The sequence below is a fragment of the Miscanthus floridulus genome, unplaced genomic scaffold (genome assembly GCF_019320115.1).
Source record: "Miscanthus floridulus cultivar M001 unplaced genomic scaffold, ASM1932011v1 os_1153_2_3, whole genome shotgun sequence".
Classification (NCBI taxonomy): domain Eukaryota; kingdom Viridiplantae; phylum Streptophyta; class Magnoliopsida; order Poales; family Poaceae; genus Miscanthus; species Miscanthus floridulus.
In genome coordinates, this window is record NW_027097554.1 from 50,701 (window position 1) to 60,000 (window position 9,300).

Consider the following 9,300-nt stretch of genomic DNA (forward strand, 5'->3'; position numbering starts at 1 on the left):
CCGGCCTCCTCACGCCCAAGCTCGTCGTTCCATCGGTCCCAAGGCTGAAAATCTTTGCCAAGTGCTCTTGCCCTATCCTCCCATTGTTTGGTAAGGCGAGTTTTGCGTTTCAATCTTGATCCTTTCAATGATCTAGATCAATTCTAAATGCACTGATTCCCCATTGCATTCAGGGCATTTGACCTAACCCTAGCCCGGTTCCAAGGATCCCCCACGTGATATCTTATCTCTTCTCGGATCGCTGTTCGTCAGGTAGAAAGCCACTCGATTCAATTTCGCATCTACATTGCTTTCTCTATTAGGATTTCGCATCTATTAGATATATGGTATTTATTTGTATATCCATCTATTCTATCGTGTAGCGAGTCAGTTCCGTTGTGTTTCGTCTAGCAGTTGGCAGTTAACTCGGAGCCAAGCTCGCGAGTAAGGATCGAGGCCAAGCCTCGAAAGCGGCAGTTTGACAGTTGATCTTCATCAGCATCAGTTCACCATCTTGTCAGATGGCTTGCACCAAGAATGTTGGTGGTGGCCCAGGTGATGATGATCGGAGGCCCCCGCCTCGCCAGCCAGCCGGATCTAAAGGCAAGTCAACCAAGCAGGTAACATCCAAGAAGCGGAAGTACCCCGACGCAGAGACAGCTAGAGCAGCAGCAGTTGCAGAGGCCGCAAAGCGTGCCGAGAGAGGTGGCACCCGTAGCGGAGTTGTCATTGCAGATTAGCCAGTTTCACCCGCAGTCAGAGCTGCAATTGAGGAGGTTGAGCGTCGTCACGGTAGTCCAGCTGGGACTGCCACGCTTGCAGGACGATGGGTTGCCATTGAGGAGGGTCCGTTAGCACAGCAGCAGCCTCCACCAACAGAGCCTCAGCTAGCCTAGGAGACTCAGGAGAGTCAGGAGACCGAGCCGGCACCTCAGCTACGCCGCTCGAGTCGTACCAGTGCTGTAGTTCCACCGAGGCCAGCTACACAGCGCAGGGGTTCACGCCCTCCGCCCAGACCACAGGGTCCGCCTCCAGTGGTTCACCTCAACTTGAGGGCCGCTACAGCTAGGCAGGTTCAGCAGCTGCGGTTTGTTGAGTTTGAGGTTTGGTTTCCTCCGAGGAGGGATGAGAGAGCAGCTGAGGGGTTCTACACGCCACTGCAGGAGGATTTCTACAATGCATATCTCAACAGTGGGGCAGTGTTCAGATCACAGAGGGTCTATCAGATAGAGTCCATTGTGGCAGCAGCCGGAGAGGGGATTCAGCAATATTTGTCATATTTGCCAGGACTGTCAGATCTGATTGGACGGACAGGGATATATGTACCTTCTTGGGTTCGTCAGTTTTATGCCTCGCTCTACATCGATCCTCATCACAGATTCATTCACTTTGCCTTCAACGGCAAAGACTATAGAGTGACGAGTAGCAGGGCCAGAGAGATATTGAGACTACAGGAGCAGCCTGTAAGGATGCATGAGGTTTGCTATGGACATCAGGAGCCTCCTAGGCGTCCTCATGGAGGGTTGGTGCCCCCTACAGACTTAGTGCGCCATTGCTTCAAGGAGCCGTTTGGTGAGGGGTCGAGCAGGAACCCCAGTGACTTGACTCCTACAGCGAGGATACTAGAGGCCATCATCAGGAGGACATTGCTTCCCAGGTTGGGATACAGGGAGGGCCTGACTCGCTTACAGCTCTGGCTTCTCAATGCCATTATGCAGATGACAGTGTTTGACATCTGGGACCTCCTTCTTTCAGAGATGGAGGATACTATAGCTGAGGGATTCAAGGGTCGCAGGCAGCTTCCCTATGCTCACTGGATCACATTTCTCATCCGCAGAGTTGTGATTGATAAGCCCCCTGGCATGATGGATGAGTATACAGGTGCCACTACGGAATTCCCAGCTTACAACCTGTCATAGAGGATCAGACACGCCACTCCTCTGGCACCCAGACAGCCTAGCCATCGTCCCGACATGCTAGAGTCTGCAGCTCAGCAGGATGAGATCATTAGAGGGATTGCAGCCACTGAGGAGGCGGAGCTAGAGGCACAGCAGGAGGTGAGTGAGTACAGTGACAGCTCCGACGATGACTACCAGCCTATACCTCAGATGCCTCCACGCAGACACGATGTAGAGGTAGGTAGCTCCAGTTCTGCTCCACCTGCTCCACAGACAGACCCCGCTCTCATTGCTATTCTTGAGCGGATGCAGCAGGATCAGACATGACAGGCACAGGAGATAGCTACAAACTTCGCATAGTTTCAGGCTCGTCAGGACGAGTTTCAGCGGCAGCAGCAGCTCCTTCAGCACCAGCAGTTACTTATGCAACAGCAGCTCATGGGATTCATGCAGCATGTAGTGACAGCCATTGGGATCCCACTGCCACAGACTTCGCCCCAGCTTGCACAACCTCCTACCACTTCGACGACTCCAGCAGTACAGCCCATCGGGCTTCAGAGTCAGGGACAGCCTCCAGCTCAGTTTCTGTCACCTCCTGTACATGTGTCCCAGTGGTTAGCTTCACCTGGTGTAGCCCTGCAGTTCACTCCTTATCACACGGGTTTCTCACCAGAGCAGACGTCCTCACTATTCGTGCCTGAGTCGTCAGTCTCTAGGAGTCTTGGAGCATCTTTTAGTGAGTTGACCGGCATGCCTACCCTGCCTCACATGCATACTGCCGGTCCGTCTACAGCCGCTCTAGCTATCATGACTACTCAGAGGCTCCCCTCGTCTGTCGCCTCATCAGATCCTACGATAGACATACTTGCAGCTTCACAGGCAGCACCAGCTCAGACCCAGACCGCTTCAGCAACACTTCCTACTTTAGAGGGTCAGTCAGTTCAGAGCTCAGGGTTAGATGATGATGGCGCCTAGTTCCATCTTGCTCCACGTACTTCAGCGCCCGACTCGTCCGCTGCAGCCCCGCCGTTCGACCCCTAGGTTTTGGTGTTTGACGCCAAAGGGGGAGAGGGTTTGAGTATGTAGACATAGGGGGAGCGAGTTTCAAGGGGAGCTAGTTATCTAATATTAGCTTATTATATACATTTGGAGTTTTATTTGTGTGATACACTATTACTTATGCATTCGTGTGTTTACTTTCATGCATACTATTATATATATGTGATAGTGCTATCTATGTGATTGTGATATTTGACATGTGTGATTCCTACTTTGCTTTATCTATATGTCATATCACTTGTGGAATGCTTATTTGCTTTTGCTTCCGCGTTTATACTTCGAAGCAAATGAGCTTTGTTATTGGTACTCATGCTCAATTCATATCCTTTGAGTACATTGTTTTGGCTTGGGTCATATAAGCTTGACTAACTCTTTTGTTCTTATTGACAAAAGCTTATATGAACTAAGCCCGTCAAAAACCTCACTCCATAACATACTCGAGGTGGTATTGTCATCAATCACCAAAAAGGGGGAGATTGAAAGCATCTAGGCCCCTAGTTGGATTTCGGTGATTAATGTCAATACAAGATTACTATGACTAACGTGTGTTTTGCAGAAACAATTAAGTTAGGTCATGGTAATGGAGATCGATTGGGCAGTCGAGGTTATCATGCCCCTACGATGGAAATCGTTTCGGTTTTCAAAGGTTGGACGACAAGGTTAAGGATAACTAGTTCTAAGTGTCAATTAGAGTTGGAGAGACACTTAGAGTAGTTTAGGACTTTGTTTTTTTTCCTTTGACCATACTATGAAGGGGGGTATGAACGGGTAGCTTGACCTAGTTAAGTCTAGTGAGTTAGGTGTGGTGCACACTTGTTAAAACTAGCTCTAGGTAGCTCCTATGAATGCCTAAGATCTTTTGGAGCAAACTTCATTCACATATGTTCAGAAGTTGGAAGTGAATGGAGGGTCAAACACTGACCGGACGCTGGGTCCGGTGCGACCGGACGCTGGCCGCAGGGTCCGGTCAGTTCATTTGACCATGAAGATCAAGTCTAGTGTGATCGAACGCTGGGAGGTCATGTGACCGGACGCTGAGGGCCAGCGTCCGGTCGACTCTAGTAAGGGTCCAGACTTGGAAAAGAGTGACCGGACGCGTCCGGTCAGTGTGACCGGACCCTGAGTATCCAGCGTTCGGTCGTTTACAGTAAGCATCCAAGAGCGACCGGACGCGTCCGGTCGGTACTGACCGGACCCTGACAGCGTCCGGTCATCACTTGAAAACTGGTTCGCGGGTTGAACTGACCGGAGCGTCCGGTCATCACGACCGGAGCGTCCGGTCATCCCGCAGAAGCTCATAACGGTTCGTTTTTCAGGCTGGCTTATAAATAGAAGCTCCACTCGTGAGTGGAGTATCTTTTGCTCATTCCAACAGCTGAGAAACACGTTTGTGAGTGCCTAGAAGAGCAAGGTCCTAGTGAGGTGTTTGTGATTCGAGAATCCAAGAGAGTAGCCTCACTAGCAAATCAAGAGTAACAAAGTGTGCATCCATCTTCTCATTAGGCTTCACGTGGTCAAGTGAGAGTTCGTGCTTGTTACTCTTGGTGATCGCCATCACCTAGACGGCTTGGTGGTGATTGGGAGTTTGGTGTTCACCCAGCGGAGCTTGTGGGTGACCCAACTCAAGTTGTGAGCGGTTTTGGGTGATTCGCCACGACGGAGTGTCGAAGAATCAACCCGTAGAGAGCACTTGATCCTTGCGCGGATCAAGGGGGAGCTACACCCTTGCGCGGGTGCTCCAACGAGGACTAGTGGGGAGTGGCGACTCTCCGATACCTCAGCAAAACATCGCCGCGTTCCTTTCTCTCTCTATTTACTTTGAGCACTTACTTTGAGCATTTACTTTGAGCAATTCAATACTTGTTTTTATTTCCATAAGAATTGCTTGCTAGAGTAAGTTTGGAACTTAGGTTGAGAGGTTGTTGTGCATTAGTTTGATATAAACACTTTTCTAGGCACAAGGGGTTAATTGGGCTATCCATAGGATTTGATTATTGCAAGAAATTTTAGAATTAGCCCAATTCACCCCTCCTCTTGGGCATCTTGATCCTTTCAGCAGCGTCCGGTCAGTAGCAGAAAAGTTGGTTTCGTCCCCAATGGCTACTTTCTCAGTGGGGCTTATAAATAGATGCCTCCCAACCAGCCATTTGAGAGGTGTGGAACTGAGGAAACATATCAAAGGTGTTGATACACCATTTTAGTGATCTCCACTTGTATAGTGCTTAGTGATTCATTAGGTGATTAGCGTAGGTGCTTTGTGAAGTGCTTAGGTTGATTAGACCACTGCTTATGCGCTTGCTCTAGGTTTAGACCTAGTGTTTATTGATGTTTGCGTACCTCTTATCACTCGGTGCTTGCGCGCACCATTGTTGTACATTGGAGGGGCTTGTAGTCTTGCGAGATCATATCAACCGTATTTGTGGTGTGGCCGCCACCGTGTACTGAAGGGAACAAGGCCCGCGGCGTTATGACTAGAAGCTTGATAGTGAAGACGGTGGGGAGCGGTCCAGGAGAGGCTTATCAGAAGGCACATCAGAGACCTACTTACGCATGGAGAAGGCCCGGGGCTATCTACGGAGTTACCCGACCAAGAGCTTGGCCCTTGCGAGGAATTCCTTATGAGGAGCTCCAACGAGGACTAGGGGGAAGCTTGTGCGCTTCTCGATACCTCAGTAAAAATACCAGAGTTATCGATGGGAGTTTGCATGCCTCTACCTTGCTCTTAGCTTCTGCATTTACATTGATTGCATAACTCCTTTTGTGGTAGAGATAGCAACATACTAGCAAAACCGTAGTTGCACATTTAGATAGTTTATCTTTTGCATAGGTTTTACTAAAGATAGAAAAAGAGGCCATAGATTTGAGTTGGAGTTTTTAAGTTGCCTAATTCACCCCCCTTTCTTAGGCGACACAGTCCCCTACAAGTGGTATCCGAGTCGGTTGGCTCAATTTAGACCTTTGGCTTCACCGCCGTTGAGCCGACGCTATTTAGAGTGGTTGGGATGGATACCTCTAGGCCTCTGTACTTTGATGACACTAACTTCCTCTACTATAAAGCTAGAATGGTTTGTCATCTTGAGGCGGTTGATTTGGGTGTTTGGAGAGTCACTCGTGATGGGACAAAACTCATTAAGAATCTTGATAAACCCACAAAGAGTGAAGAAAAAGAAATTTATTTTAATGCTAGAGCTAAAAATTGCTTGTTTGAATCTTTTAGCATGGATGTGTTTAACCAAGTGTTCACTTTAAATATGGCACATGAAATTTGGCTAAAACTCCAAGAGCTCTATGAAGGCACAACTAATGTCTATGAGCAAAAATATTGTCTAGCTAAACAAAGTTATGATTCCTTTGAAATGAATGATGATGAGCTTGTTCGTGATATGCATTCTCGTTTGAATCTAAGTATCAATGAGCTCCATTCAATAGGATTAATAAAGCTAGATGATGCGGACATCATGAGGAAGATTATCTCCAAGCTACCACAGAAGAAATATGCAAACATCATCAACATCCTTCACAACATAGAGGACTTGAGCACCATGACCTCAGCCATAGACATTGGCAAGATAGTGGCATTTGAAATATTATGCAAGATGGGTCAAGAAGAAGCATCTTCATCAAGCAAAGGCAAAGCTCTCACATGTAGTGAGAAAAAAGAAGATGAAGGGCAAGCAAGTTGAGACAAGCTCAAGCTCAAGCTCCTCAAGTGAAGATGAAGAATAAGAAGAAGAAGAAGAAGAAGAAGAAGAAGAAGAAGATGATGATGATGAATCAAGTGATGATGATCAATCTTCCTCCTCCACCTCTGACCTTGATGAAGAATCTATCAAGCTTATCAACAAGGTGGAGAAGATCTGAATACTCAATGTCAAGGGTGTGCCTATCCAAATTTAAGATTTTATCTTCACCAATCAAAGAAATGAGCATAGAAAGAGAGGATGCTATGGATGCGGCGAGTTGGGGCACTTTGTGAAAGTTTATCCAAATAAGCCCACATCCAAGACAAAGAAGAAGGCATGCAAGGACAAAGCCCTCACATAAATAAGGTCATGGGATGATTCTTTAAGTGAAAAAGAAAACCATCACAAGAGATGAGGGTACAAGCACTCATCATTAAGCACTTCATGAGTGTGCCTTATGGCATGAGGTAACAAAGAGTATATCCCTAGTGATAGTGAGAATGATAGTGATAGTGATGATGAGCTACCTTCTTATGAGCAAATTATATAAGAAAATCTTAACTTTGCTAAAGTTTGCACTAGTCAACAAAAGAAGTTTGAAAAATTAAAAGAAAAACTAGAATGCTCACAACAAGCTTATGCTATTTTGCTTGAACAATATGAAACTTTTGCCAATCTTAATATGGAGCTATCTACTAAAATTGAGCAACTTGAGGCTAGTGCAACAACAAATGCATGCACAATCAATGATGAGCAACTTGTAGAAAATGGAAAATTAAAAAAAATAGCTAGCTCACAAGATGCTTATAAAAGTTTGCTTGCTAAAATAAAAACCATGTGCAAACATTGTGATGAGTTAGCTAATAAAGTTGCTAATCTTGAAGCCGTCGGTACAACCCCCACCAAGGCACCTAAAAAGAAAAGTTCTATCTTTGATATGCCTAAAAAGGATGCTTCTACTTCTTGCATTAATTTATATTTAGACTCACCCTTGTGCAACCAAGTTTGTGTTGTGAAAGTTGTTGTAGATACATATACACAAGAGGTTGCAATGGAAAATGAGCAACTCAAGCAAGAAGTGGCTCGCCTTACCAAGGACTTGACTCAAGTAAAAGGCAAAACGGAGCAAGCCCAACTTCATCAAGATAACACCATCAAGGGAGTGAAAAAGCTTGATGAAGGACAAATCATGGTTTGCTATGTATGCCACAAGGAAGGCCATAAGTCCTATGAGTGCAAGCTGAAGAATGGGGGAGGAGCAAAGAAGAAAGAGAAAAAGTAAACAAGCAAGCTCTCCAACACCTACACCAACAAGGTGGACAAAAAGGCATCTACACCATACTTGTTAAAGAAGAAGAAAAATGACAAGGTGGTGGCCATCAAGGTGAACAAGCAAGTCAACAATGGGGTCAAATGTTTTTGGGTGCCAAAGGAAATCATTTCAAATATGAAGAGCACCAAGAAGGTTTGGATCCCTAAAGGGAAGTGAGAAGTCCGATGGACTTCTAGGAATTTGGAGACTTGGCTAAGTATGGGTGCATTTCATGGGGTGCATCACATTGGATCATGTCAATTGCCAAGTGGGTTAGTGAATACTGTAGACCCAAATTTCCCTTCCCATGTTGGGTAACTAGATTTAATTCCTTTCAATTGATATCAAGATTTAATTTCTTGTAATTTCAATTAGCATCTAGTTCCATTTCATGCCTAGGTTTGCATTTGCATATTTAAATCCTTTGTCATGCATACACTAGGTATATCTTATGGTAGGATTGCTTGGTCTCACTATTAACCCTTGGAGCAAACATACATGGTTTAAATTATTTAGGAGAATGACATATAGTTTGTCTTTTAATTGTTCATCTAATATGTGTCAAAGTCTAAATTATAGATAATTTCTCCTAAATATCATTTTCAAAAATGATTCTCACATTCATGTGATGTCATCTTTCAAGTGGTATTTTTTATTCTAAAATCAATGTGCATATCTCCTACAAGTATTCCATACTTGTGTGCACAAATTTAGGGGAAGGTTACTCTATAAGTTGGATGCTTTGAGACTAACATTTTTTCAAGCTTATCATGTGTGTAGTAGTCTCATTGCAAGGAAAATAGAGTCCCCAGAGTTAAGCATCATACTTCAAATATCCACCACCTTTGCAAGTGGTATAAATCAAATTGGTTTCCACATATGGTATTTCTAATCCAATATCATCATGTTGATTTCACTTTGATATTTATATGCTTTCTCCATGCATTATATAGATTAAACTCCCTTGAGTATTAATTTGCCAATTATGCATTAACTACATTCTCCATCATATGTATGCATATATTTAGGGGGAGCTTAGTCTATGTAATGTGAGAGTCAAAGTTTCTAACCTATTCCACTCCACATACAAAGGATCACAAAGTTTGACCCTCTCTTGTGCTACTAATGTCTTCCTTTTTGGTGTTTGATTCCAAAGGGAGAGAATTTGTAGGACCAAAAGCAAGCCCGATCATAATAATTTACAAGTGGTAATGGTCTGAGAAAGGGAGGATAGTGGATTATGGATTAGTCTATGTAATGGGGAGAATTTGTAGGACCAAAAAGTGAGGCTTAAATCCATAATGCCACATGGGGACATTTGCAATGTCAAGATAAGTTTCCAAAGATGTTTACATGTGGTATCTTTTAG